The sequence below is a fragment of the Vombatus ursinus genome, unplaced genomic scaffold (genome assembly GCF_900497805.2).
Source record: "Vombatus ursinus unplaced genomic scaffold, bare-nosed wombat genome assembly UNPS02014798.1, whole genome shotgun sequence".
In the NCBI taxonomy this organism is placed as follows: Eukaryota; Metazoa; Chordata; class Mammalia; order Diprotodontia; family Vombatidae; genus Vombatus; species Vombatus ursinus.
Window position 1 is genome coordinate 28134737 of NW_020954576.1, and position 14294 is coordinate 28149030.

Consider the following 14294-nt stretch of genomic DNA (forward strand, 5'->3'; position numbering starts at 1 on the left):
ATTGTGCTAAGTGCTTTACAAATATTATCTCGTTTGATCCTCACAACAATCCTGAGTAGTAGGTGCTATTATTATCCACATTTTATAGTTGAGGAAACTAAGGCATAGTTAAGTGATAGTTAAGTGACTTGCCTAGGGTTGCAACTTGAACCCAAGTTTCCTGAAAGAATCTCAAAATACCTGAATTGGGTGGGACTTTGAAGGTTACCTGGCCCATAGATCCCAGGTAGCTGTGATTGCTGTGATCTCTGAAAATATAATAATGTTAAAAGACTTTTTAATAGAGCTTTTGCATAGATTATTTAATCTGATCCTCAACAACCAAATTAGCTAAGTATTAGTTATTATCCCTGGTTTACAGAGAAGCAAACTGAGGCTGGAAGAGGTTAAACAACTGGCTTATGATCACAACTAGCTAATGTCAATGGTGAGATTTTAAATCCTTTAAATTCATTCTGGATATTCACCACTTCATCCACCACTCCAAGTCTAGCTGTGTTTTATATATATGTATGTATATATGTATATGTATATGTGTATATATATATATATATGTATATATAGGAGGTAACATGGAATATCGGATAGCATTTAGGCAAGCCTGGGTTTGAATCTTGCCTCAGACATGTATGACTGTGTGACTCTGGGTAAGTTACTAAACCCTTCTGAGTCTATTTCTTCATCTTTAAAATGAGGATAATATAACCTGTGTGTAGGTTGTATGTGGTAGAGGAAGGAAGGAAGGCAGGCAGGCAGGAAGGAAGGAATATGTACACACACACACACACACACACACACACACACACATATATATTCAATATATAAAGTACTTTGTGAACCTTAAAGTACAATATCAATCCATAAGTATTTATTAAGCACTCATCATATGCCTGGCCGTGTGCCAGGGACTGGGAATATAAGTACAAAGAATGAAACAATCCCTACCTGCAACAAACTTACATTCTAATGAGGGAGACAAGAAATATGTATATAATTATATACAGTATAAATTCAGTTTGTGCCCATATACGCACAATGTAGTTAAATGTAAGGTATTAGGGGAGGAAGGGAAGTTGGGATTAGGAAAGGCTTCCTACAAAAATGGTGTCTAAGCGGCATCTTAGAACAAGAGAGGGTCTTGATAAGGCAGAGATAAGGAGGGAATGTATTCCAGGCATGTGAATGCCCAATGCAAAGGTAGAGAGATGGGAAATGGAAGTAATGAACTAATAAATTTTGAAAACCTTTCACTCCCAGGTTCATATTTTTAAGAATTTGAAATACTATTCAATAAGTCCCAAAATACTATAAAATAATAATATTACTTAGTAACATAATAGAGTAATGTTGAGGACAGTTTGGGGGGGCGCAGAAAGCAGCAGTTAAGATTGTAGGTTGATGACAAACCCAGGTAAATCACCAGGTGAAAATGTGTGAGGAACAGGGAGAAGGCCTGCTTGGCTAGATCACTGAGCATGGGCTGGGGAGTGATGTCCAATGATGCTGGAAAGATAGGGTGGGGCTGGTTGTGAAGGGCTTTAAAAGTCAAACTGAGGAGTTTTTGTTTTATCCTGGAGGCACCTGGAAGCCACTAGAAATGATTGAGTAGGGGAGTCACATGGTCAGCTCTGTACTTAAGGAAAATCACTTGGGCAGCAGAGTGTGGAAGATGACCCTGAGTGAGGAGAGACCTGAGGGAGGGAGGCCAATTAGAGGGCTGATTCAATAATCTAGGTGAGAGGTAGAGTGATGAGAGCTTGAACTAAGTAGGTAGCTACGTGAATAGAGAGAGGGGGTTAGATGTAAAAGATGCTGTGAAGCTATAAATGGTGAAATTTGGCAACAGATTGAATATTTTCAGCGAGAAGTGGAGGATGATGCCAAGGTGCCAAGCCTGAGAGCCTGGGAGGATGGCAGAACTTTCAAAAGAAACAGGGAAATTTAGAAGAAGGGAGAGTTTGAGGTGGGGAGAGATAATTACCATATAATTATGAGCTATTATTGTTATTACTATTACCTAACACTTCCTCTTAGAGATCTCAAAGATTCCAGAAAATTAGAGATGTACTGCTGAATTATAGAAAGGTGAATATTCAGATTTTTTTATTTAAGGAAGAGAATGGGAAGGGTGGGGGAGGACTATTGATCAGTGAGCTTTACTTCAATTTATGGCAAAATTCTAGAACATATTATTAGACATATTATTAAATGGTTAGTGAAAGACCTAGGAAAGGAAATAATAATGATAAAGAGTCAGTATGGTTTGATAAAGAAGAGATCATACCATTATAATAACAACTAACATTTATATTGCTCTTACTATGTGCCAGGCACTGGGCATTATTATCTCATTTGTTTTCACAACAAGCCTGAGAGATAGGTACTATTGTTATCTCCATTTCACAGATGAGAAAACAGAGACAAACAGGGTGAAGTGACTTGCCCAGGGTCACACAGCTAGTAAGTGTCTGAGGCCACATTTGAACTCAGGTCTTCCTGACTGCAGGCCCAGGGCTCTATCCACTGTGCCACCTAGTTGCCTTTTTTTTTTAAACTAGATTTCTAGACAAATAGAGCAAAGGGATATTGTCAAAAGAGGTTACCTAGGCTTTAGGGCAACTAGGTGGTGCAGTAGATAGAGTGCAAGGCTTGGAGTTAGCAAGACACCTCTTTTTGAGTTCAAATTTGGCCTCACTTATTTAACTGTGTGACCCTGGCCAAGTCACTTTATCCTGTTTGCCTAAGTTTCCTCATCTATAAAATGAGCTGGAGAAGGAAATGGCTACACCACTCCAATATTTCTGCCAAGAAAACCTCAAATAGGGTCACAAAGAATCAGACACTACTGAAAAACATCTGGACAACAACAAAGTTTTTTTCTTTTTTTTTATTAAATTTACTTATTTTTAGTTTTCAACATTCACTTTTTTTTTTATAAAGTTTTGAGTTCTAAATTTTTTCCCTCCCTCTCCTCCCCCTTTCCCAAGATGGCATGCAGTTTGATATAGGCTATACATGTATTAATATTAAACCTATTTCCAGGTTAGTCATCAACAACAAAGATTTTAAACAAGCATTTGGCAAGTCCTAATGCAATTTTTGTGGATTAGACAAAGGTGTAGCTTAGATGAATTTAGAACCCTTTGAATGTTGGCTTTAGAGAGTGTGTAATGACAATTTGGAGGGGAGTCTGACTTGTGCTATTTGGCATTTTTATCAATGACCTGGTTAATGGTATAGATTGTCAAGCTTTTCAGATTTTCAGATGACACAAAGCTGGGTGTGGGGAATAGAAAACACACTGGAAAATGGAGTCAAGAACTTTACACGCACACATACACACATCTATGTAAAGCTAGAATGTGGAGAAGAAGCACGTTGCAATGAAAAGAACACAGGCTTTGGAGTCAGAGAACCTGGATTCCAGTCCCACCTGTCATTACCTATGTGACCTTGACTTCACTTCTCTGGTCTCCATTTCCTTACAGAAAATGAAGGGTCAAGCTAAATGGCCCCTAAGATCCCCTGCAGTTCTAAATCTTTGATCCTAAGACATTAGGGGCATTGGGCCAGATCCAATAAGATGAAACATAATAAGGATAAATGAAAAGTTATATTCCTGTGTTAAAAAAAATGAACTTCACAAATACAAGAGAGGTGAGATGTGGTTAGACAGAAGTTCCTCTGAGAAATGAGCTAGAGATTTTAATAGACCACAGGCTCAACTTGAGTCAGTGGTCTGGTATAGCAACCAAGAATGCTGCTGTGATCTTAGGCCAGGCTGAGAGGCAGTGTTCAGGGTGAGGAAAGACAAAAGTCCCTACTGTGGTGTAGGACTGAATGGGTAATACGATAGGCCAACCACACTGAATGGGCATAGTAGGAGGAGGAGTACTGAATAGGATGTGGTTCTAAGGGACTTTTACCCTTAGCTTGAGCTTTCTTCTTACTCTTTTCCAAATTTCACTAATTGCTTAACCCCAGCTGAAGGGCACCGAGACTTCTAACACTGTTGTTTCTTGATCCTACTTGGCTCCCTTAGTTCAGAGGTATTCCTACCTGATCAGTGGTTAAGTACTTCTCCATATTCTACCACTGCCACCATGTTTTGGTTCCAGAGTCTAGTTTATGTTTCATCTTCCCTTTTCTGATTTCTCCATGCCACCTGCCTCCATTCTGACCATCCTCTTTATTCCCTTCCCACTAGAACTTTGGCTTCTGCCCCTGAAGTCACCCTGGGCTCTGAGAAGTGAGCCTTATTTTCCTCCGAACCAGGCCTCTGTGTCACTTCCTTCCATTTCCAAACCATGCTGCTATGTGTGTTATTCTCCTCCTCTCTTTCTAGCTTTCCTTTATAGTCTGCCTTCCTCCATTAGAATGTAAGCTCCTTGAGGGCAGGGACCATCTTGCTTACTTGTTTCTGTATCACTCAGCTCTTGGCATAGTGACTGGAATATAGTAAGCTATCAATAAATGCTTTATTATTTATACGCATTTTCTAGGGTTTATTCATGGGGGAAATATTGGATAAAATATATTACTGAAGAAATGTAAGACTAGAAGGAAAGTCTGGTCATGTTTTGAGGAGTAAAGAATAACTAACTGATGGAAAGATAGGCCCTGGGTTCAATTGGTGTCCAGATATATCAGGAGATTTAGGAGGAAGGCCTTGAGGAGGATTTTCTGGAGGCCATGGACAATAGTTGCAGAGAATGAGAAGGCATAAATGGAGTTCACACTAGATCTTTGAAGAAAATCCCCATATCAGAGAAAGAATAGATCTGCTGAAGTATCAAAGTATTCACAAGGGCAAAAGAGCTATATGCAGAAATAACAAAAGTAGGATGGAAGGGAACTAGAAGCCCAGGCAAAAGAATACTCCTCAGCACAGACTAAGAGTACCCATCATTGAGAATCAGAGAAAGAATCCCCTCAAGTGGTCACATGATTCATATTCACAGCCTAACTTCCATTGGACTGGAACCAATGACCATCTTTTACATCATGATAGTTTGAAATAGTGTAGATTTGAATAGATTGAGCTGCTTCAGGGGATTCATTATTTGCACTAATCCCAGAACTAGCCATACCCAAACTTGCTAAATTTTTTTTTAGGTAAGTCTAAGTTGGCCTCATAGTTTAACTACTCTCTCTCTCTCTCTCTCTCTCTCCACACACACACACACACACACACACACACGTGTATGTATGTATACACACATGTATGTCTATGTATGTATACCCACATATATGTATGTGTGTATGTATATGTATGTATATATACATATATAATATAATATCTAATATATATTTGTATTTGTATTTATCCACTTTATATTTATGTTGTTTGTGTTTCTATACTCAGTTGTCTCCCCATTAAAATGTAATCTCCTTGAGTGTAGAGATTGTTCCATTCTCTGTACTCATATTCCAGCACCCAGCACAATTCCAGTATGTCCTAGGCACTTAATAAATGCTTTTTGACTGGTTGATTCCTAGCCCTAGAAACCACATCATGGTCTTCTATTTCTGTTCTTGTCTGCCAGAGAATGGTGTGTTTCCTAATGGAATGCCATTATACCAGTTTGGAATTTGTCCTCTTGGGTGCTGTGGACCCATGCTCAGTCTAACCCAATCAGACAGCCTTCTGTTTGCCCTGAGTTTTTGGTACTCTACTAATATTCTAATGCAATTAATAACTAAGTAAGCATGAGGCAGCTAAGGGGTGCAGTGGATAGAATCCTGGGCCTGGAGTCAGGGAGACCTGAGTTCAAATCCAGCCTCAGACCAAACACTTAGGAGATGAACTCCAAACTACAGTAAATCCATTACTCTTTTAAGTGCCTTACCGGTGAAGGTATTTGGATGCAAAACACGTAAGATGAATATATAAGATTTTTCTAAAGCTTCTTTAGAAACATCTAATTTTCTAATAACCTTATAACCCTTCTGTATTATAATTTTAGTAATCAAATTACCTATCCAAAAGTTATTGCTAGAACAGATTTTTAAAACATCCCATTATGTATATTAGGTGTGCTCTCTGCATAAGACAGATAAAAGGAAATTGAAAAGTAAATAATTTTTTTAAAAGAAAAAAAAATCCAGCCTCAGCCACTTATTAGCTCTGGCCTAGGTGAGTCATTTAACTTCTGTCTGCCTCTGTTTCTTCAACTATAAAATGGGGATAACAGCACTTACCTCCTAAGGTTGTTGTGAGAATTAAATGAGATAATATTTGTGGAGGACTTAGCACAGTGCCTGGCCCTTGGAAGGCACTTAATAAATGCTTGTTTCCCTCCTATTCCTTCTCTGATTGCTTAAAGGGGGTTGTTTGTTCCTTCTTGGGTTATGCTCTTGCTTTGCCTGCCATTAAGTGAATTTTCAGAGTAGCTAATGCAAAACAGATTTTAAAACCAGATGATCAAGAAGCTCCAGAGAAATACCACAATAGTGTTTCTTTATACATATATACATATATGTGTGCGTGTATGTGTATAATTATATATGATATATAAATTATATATTTAAATTATTAACAACAAATGAAAACAGAAGGTAATTCACTGCATTGCCCACAAATAAATAAAACAGGACTATAATGCAAAGCACAGAAAAACTGCTCCTCCTACCCCCCAAAAAAATCTCCTAAGCATAAGAAATATGTTCATTCTTACTTATTATAATCATGGCAGGTCAGAATTATAAAGCGAATTCAGAGCTCATCTAGTCCAATCCCCTCATTTTACATATGAAGAAACTGAGGCCTGGAGAAAGCAAAGTAATTTGCCAGTGGTCAATAAGGAAATAAATAATGCATCTTGAATTTAAATTCAGGCCCTCTGATGCAAAAGCAAGCATTCTTTCCATGGTGCCACACTGAAATGACTCTGGCTTGACTTTCCTGTTCCCATCACCTCTCCTCAGATAGTTTTAAACAAAGCCCCAATAACCATCCTGTATGCCTCTCATTCTGTTACTCTGCAAAGAGCCACAAGATCTTGAGTGCCCCTGTTCTCAAAACAGCTGGTTTCCTTTAGAGGACATAGCCCGAAGCAAGTCTCTCCCCCTTTGGTTTTTCTTCTCTGAAACCAGGCCTTCTTTTAAGCTTCTCTCTGGAGCAGTTTTCTCCTTTCTGGTTGTTTCTCTGAAGCAAGTCTTTCTTCTGAACTAGAGAAAGTTTCTCCCCAGAGGTTTCTGCTGCCTTTGTGCCATATAGCAGAGGATTATTGTATTGTCACTGAGGCTTGTACAATTTTAAAGCTGGAAAGGACCTTAGAGATACCATCTACTACAGAACCTTCATTTTTACACATGAGAAAACCAAAGCCCAAATATAAGAAGCTGCCCAAAGGTCACAAAAGGGGACAGAAATGGAAAGCAAACCCACGTCTTGACTCCCAGCCTAATGATCTTTCTATAACCTCACACTGCTGCCCCTTAACTGATTTCAATCAGCCTCCTCAAATGTTGACTTGATGATTTAAAGGGACCAGAACTATTTTTGGATATAGGTAGCATATGTTAAAGCAAAATTAATTCAATTCACAAAAAAAAATCATTTAAATGAATACTATTTTTCATCGTTACCTGTCCTTGTTAGCCATGTGCTTTCTGATTTAATAAAGGAATTTGTGCCCAGTTGCTAATGACTAACAATGGAGTAATGTCTTACTCCCATCCAAATAACATTGGCATTTTCATTCAGTGCATAGGTAACATGGGGATTTACAGAAAAGGATAGAGCTTTGGCACAGCTCAAATATCACAGAGGGGACATTTGCTTTACATAAACATTGTGTTGGTCTTCAATATTAACCTGATTCTACAGGTGCCTAAAGTTTGAAGTTGGTCAAATTATTTTGACAGCCACTGGCTTCCTTCTGGTAAGTTGTTGTTTTTAAAAATTACGAGTTTATGTTCAACGTGTAATTAAGTGCATATGCTATAGTAAGTCTTGATTTTATTAGGAATTACAGAATTTCAAAATGCAGAAGTTTATTTTCAGATAGTAAAAGCAACCAAAATTATTTTTAGCCATGGAAAGAAGATTAGTAATAAGCGCTTACTACACCAGGTTGATCTGCTATGGGACATCCATTTATACAAAATTATATTCTTGCATCCTTTTTATGTTGTATCTAGAGAGTGTCAGTATATGTCTGAGTGGAAGCATTTAGTGCACAGAAACTCACTATGTACTAAGTAGCTGTCATATACTATAATACCTAATTAATACCTGATAGACTCTGATGCTACCTTCCCAAGGGGTAGAGCCTTCCCTCATTCACCTAGTTGTGGTTACTTCCTCCTAAAATTATATTGTATTTATCTGTCTATGTGAATGTGGCATCTCTTCCAGTAAAATATAAGCCCCTTGAGGGCAGGTACATTTTTATTTTGTTTGTTTTTCTATGCTCCTTGCCTTGCATTTAGCTTTGTACAACCTTGCCTCACTTAAATCCAATTCATTTAGAAGTCATGACATCACCTCCCTGATGTCAAGGTCGCCTTCAAGAATGAAGGACAAACAACAACAACAGTAATAATAATAGCTAGAATTTATATAATACTTTTAGGGTTGGCAGAATATCTTGCAAATATTATCTCGTTTGATCCTTACAACAGCCCTGTGAGGGAAGTGCTATTATTATCCCCATTTAGAGATGAGGAAACTGAGGCCAAAAGAGGTTAAATGACTTGCTAAAGGTTACATAGCTAGTAAATGTCTAAGACTGTATTTGAACTCAGGTCTTCCTGGCTCCAGGTCCAGTGCTCAATTCATTTCGCTCTCTAGTTGCTCCTTAGTAGGTGCTTTATAAATGTTTGTTGAATTAAATTCTCGGGTAAGGTTGATGTTCTGTTTTTAAGTCTGAATATCATACTGTGGGACTACAGAACTACAAAATACTATGTTGAGAAGTCATTTATAAAAATTGCATGGCATGACAGGTAAAGGACAGAACTTGGAGTCGGGAAGAACTGGGCTCTAATCCTTCTTCTTACACACCATCTGTCTGACAATGGACATGTCACCTGTAAGCTTCTCTGAGATTCAGTTTTCTTCCTTAAAAAAGAGAGCTGACGATACTTGTAGTATCTACTTCTCAGGGTTGTGGTAATGGAATAATGCAGGTAAGGATACTTTGCACATTTAAAAATACTGTATTAGTGTCATCTGTTATTAGAAGAGTTATTATATCAAAATCTGGACATTATTAATACTAGACAGCCAGTGTCCTGAATGACTTAGTAAGAATTGTACACATTGTCCAATCCATTCTGTCACAGATTAACCATGGTTGGCCATTTGTGATACTGTCCAATTTCTCTCCTGATCTAATCAGGAATAATTAATAGGTAGGTCAGAACAAATATGGATTCACTGCTGTTTTATACATGTGAATGACTATTTCTAATCAATCAACAGACATTTGTTAAATGCTTATTATGTGCCAGGCACTGTCCAAAGTGCTAGGGATACAAAAAGAGGCAAAAGACAATTCCTGCCCAGAAGGAACTTAAAATTTAATGTCAGAGACAACATGCAAACAGATATATACAAAGCAAGCAAGCTATGTACAGGATAAATAGGAAATAATTAACAGAGCGAAGGCACTAGAATTAGGAGGAGTTAGGGGAGGCTTCCTATAGATGATGGGATTTTAGTTGGGATGAATGGACTTATGACCACTCTTTTACAGATGGATGCTTGGAGAGTTGACTTGAAGTGTCCAGTTCTATTTTTCAACCATGTATTTCTTATATTGGCCATGGAAGAAAAGATAGTTCCTGTTTCCTACAGACAAGCCTGACAAGGGCAGGACAGCATGGGAAATCATGGGGTAATGCTGAAGGATGTTACTTCTCTGGTGAATCTAAGCTGTGTGTTACATAGTCAGCTCATCCGGCTTGCTCCAGAACATGTTAGGAAATTCAACCTCTCCTAATAGATGAACAGTTTGGTTCAATGTAGGCCATTTGAGAACCTCTTTCTATAGACTGAAACATCAGTTGGAGGTGAAGTTGAAATCAGAATAAAGTTTTCTAGCCTAGAATGTCCATAGAGAGCTAGCTTTCACAAGCAGTGGGAAGGGCTGATAGCAGAGCCTCTATATAGATGTATTATTCATAGTAAAAACACTGAAGCCTAATTAAAAAGAGCCTGGTGCTGAGGCTGAGGTTGAGGTGGTATGCTCTAGGTAGTCCATGGCACCAATTCAAAAGATCATTTTCAACAACTGTATTTACTGAGCACCTGCTATGAACAAAGTGCCATTCTGTGCTTGTGGGGAGCTGATGAAGTAATTTCTCTCAAATTTACCATCTACTAGTAGAGACTACTAGTAGGATTCAGACATTGTTCATTTAACAAACACTCAGCCTACAAAGAAACAGATGTGGCATCTGCTGCTGCCCCTCAACTTGCCCCCAGAGACTTCCTTCATGGTTAAAGATCCCCTAATTCCTGGGCTCGCTCTCTCGCCACTGCTGCCTTCTTCTCCTAATGCCTTCTTTCTCTTACTATCGTTATGGGGGACATCAGAACTGCCTGACTTCCTTCCTGTCCCTCTACTGCTGGATCCTTCCCCCTATTTCCCACTTCACCCATTTTAAGACCCAGAAAGCTGTAGAGGAACTTGGGGTTCAGGGCTATTATTAGAACCATTTCTTTTTTTTAATCTCAGTCATTCAACAGTCATTTGTGATTATCAATTTCTCTGAGCCTTAGTTTCCTCATCTGTAAAATGAAAATGAGATGTCTTCTGGGGTGGAATAGGTAAGATATTTTCTCTCTCTCTTTTTTTTGGGCCCATACCAGTGATTTCATCAGTTTAGGGAGTCCCCAGTGGGGAGCCTCCTCTGCCAAGGCAGCTGCTCTGTACTTTCTCTGCAGATTCGTGTGTTAGAGAGTTGTGACTTGCCTAGGATCATACAGCCAGTATGTGGCAGAGAGAGGACTTGAACCCAGGTCTTTCTGACTTAGAGGTCAGCTCTCTAATGACTGTTCCACATTGTTTCTAAGCACTCACACGGTTGTCAGAGGTGCTACAGGGACGCTCTCAAGGTCTGCTCTGAAAAAGGTCTCTGACCCAAATGTTCTAAGGGACTATTTGTGCTCGACCTGTGGTAGAGCCTTCCAAATCTTCATTGGACAGATCAACTACAACCAGACACATTGTACCCTGATATCGTGATGTCATTGGTCCCCTTCTAAAACGAGGGATGAATAACAGAAATGAGATATAGGCAATTGTTTGTTTGTTCTTATCTGTTTTGTAAGGAATGCTGTGAATACGCCCTTCTCCCCATGAACTTCATTTATGTGTTACCTTTCTTTCTGCGTTGTAGCCTTCTTCCATCCTTTCTCCTCCAAACCGGGTAATTCCAGGATTAGAAGACAACAGCCCTACTTAGAATTGTAGATTTATAGCTGAACGGGAACTTAGACTTCATCTAGGTCAGTCTTCTCATTTTGAAGCTAAGGAAACTAAGACCTTGAATCTTGTCCAAGGGGCTTGTCCGTAGTGGTAATAAATGGCAAAATCAATATTTAAATCCAGGTCCCTTGACTCCAAATGAAGCATTCTTTCCATTATACTAGAATATTTGTGGTATTAAAAAGATAGCATGGTGTAATGGACAGAGCACTATACCTGAAGATGTAAGACCAGTCAACTATGGGCAAGTCTTTGAGCCTCAGTTTACTCATCTTTAAATAGAGGATAATAATTCTTGCCCAGCCCACCTCACAGAATTGATGTAAAGATGTTTTGTAAACTGTACATAATGAGTGTACACTATTCTGTTATCAGAACCTATGTATTTCTTTTTTAAAATCTGAATTTTGCATTTCGTAATGTTCTGTCTCCTGTTTGGTCATGAATTCTTCTGTTCTCCATAAATCTGATAGGTAAACTATTCCTTGCTCTCCCAGTTTGCTTATCGTAGCAGCCTTTATATCTAAATCATGAACCCATTTTGACTTTATTTTGGTATATGGTGTAAGATTTTGGTCTATGCCTGTTTCTGCCATACTCTTTTCCAGTTTTCCCAGAAGTTTTTGTGAAATAGTGAGTTCTTATCCCAGACGCTGGGGTCTTTGGGTTTATCAAATAATGGATAACTATAGTCATTAACTACTGTGTCTTGCATACCAGAAGAATTCATGACCAAACAGGAGATAGAGAACATCATGAAATTCAAAATGGATAATTTTGATTACATTAAATTGAAAAGTTTTTGCACAAATAAAGCCAATGCAACCAAGATTAGAAGGAAAGTAGAAAAGTGGGAAAGAATTTTTACAACCGATGTCTCTGATAAGGGCCTCATTTCTAAAATATATGGAGAATAAATCAAATTTATAGGAATACAAGTCATTCCCCAATTGATAAATGGTCAAAGGATATGAACAGGCAGTTCTCAGATGAAAAAATTAAAACCATCTATAGTCATATAAAAAAATGCTCTAAATCACTATTGATTAGAGAAATGCAAATCAAAACAACTCTGATATACCACATCACACCTATCAGATTGGCCAACATGACAGAACAGGAAAATGATAAATGTTGGATAATATGTGAGAAAATTGGAACATTAATGCATTGTTGGTGGAGTTGTGAAATGATCCAACCATTTTGGAGAGAACTATGCCCAAAGGGCTATAAAAATGTGCATACCCTTTGACCCAGCAATACCACTTCTAGAACTGTATCCCAAAGAGATCATACAAATGGGAAAAGGACCCACATGTACAAAAATATTTACAGCAGCTCTTTTTGTGGTGGCAAAGAATTGGAAACTGAGAGAATACCCATCAATTGGGGAATGACTGAACAAGTTGTGGTATATGAATGTAATAGAATACTACTGTGCTGTAAGAAATGATGAGCAGGCAGACTTCAGAAAAACCTAGAAAGACTTGTATGGACTGATGCTGAGTGAAGTGAGCAGAACCAGGAGAACATTATACACAGCCACGTTGTACGATGACTAATGTTGATAGACTTAGCCCTTCTCAGCAATACAAGGATCGAAGATATCTCCAAAGGTCTCATGATGAAAAATGCTATCCACATCCAAAGAAAGAACTATGGAGTTTGAATGCAGACTGAAGTACACTATTTGCTATTTTTTTTCTTCTGTTGTATTTTGTTTCCTCTTTCTGATGGTTCCTCCTGTTGGTTCTAATTCTTCCTTACAACATCACTAATGTGAAAATATGTTTAATAGGAATGTATATGTATAGCCTATGTCAGATTGCAAGCCGTCTTGGGGAGGGAGGGGGAGAAAATTTAAAACTCAAAACTTATGGAAGTGATTGTTGATAAATCAAAATAAATTAATAATAAAAAAACTTCCTAAAGTTAAAAATAAAGACATTCTCCCCTTCAAAAAAAATCTGAATTTAATTTTTTCAATGAATAAAAGTCTGTTTTTACTCTTGCCTGTCTCCCCTTCCATCCCCCCACCTCCACCTTGGAAAAACAAACAAAACTTTAAAACAGTTTTCACAGTCAAGCAAGACAAATTCCTGCATTAACCATGTCCAAAAGAATATGTCTTAATCATACATTCATCACGTCTCTGTCAGGAGGTGGGTCACATGCTTTATCGTTGGTTTTCTGGAATTGTGGATGGTCATTGCATTGACCATAATTCTTAAGTCTTTTAAAGTTATTTGTTTTTACAATGTTTTTGCTATATTATAAATGACTTTTCTTGTTCCATTCATTTCACTCTGCATCAGTTCATACAAGTATTCCCAGGTTTCTCTGAAACTATCCACTTGTATGATTTCTTGTAGCACAGTAGTATTCAATCATTCAATAAGTATTTATTTATTTTTCCCACTTAATAGTATTTTATTTTTTTCTAATTACATGCAAAGATAGTTTTCAACATTCACTTTTACAAGATTTTCAGTCCCAAATTTTTTTCTCTCTCCCTCCCCTCTTCTCTCCCCAAGACTGGCATGCATCAATAAGTATTTATTATGCACCTGCTAAGTACCAGACATTTTGTTAAGTGTTGGGGATAAAAAGGAAAACAAAAGACAGTCCCTGCCCTGGAGGAACTCACAATCTAATGACACACACACACACACACACACACACACACACACACACATCCACCACAACATTAAACAGCTGGATTTCAAGTTGTATTATTACTTAAATGAACTTCATAAACCATTGATTTGTTGCCATCCTCTGGGCAATATTGGAGTAAACACATGGGAAATGACCAGTCCTTTAAACCTCTCTGTTCCTTACATTCATCTTTTT

General features: G+C 38.1%; 1 protein-coding gene across 3 annotated transcripts in view; it reads left to right on the forward strand.

The window, feature by feature from the left end:
• LOC114049898 (sushi domain-containing protein 4-like) overlaps positions 1-14294 on the forward strand; it is a 228872-nt gene that overhangs the window by 125564 nt on the left and 89014 nt on the right. The window lies entirely within an intron of this gene.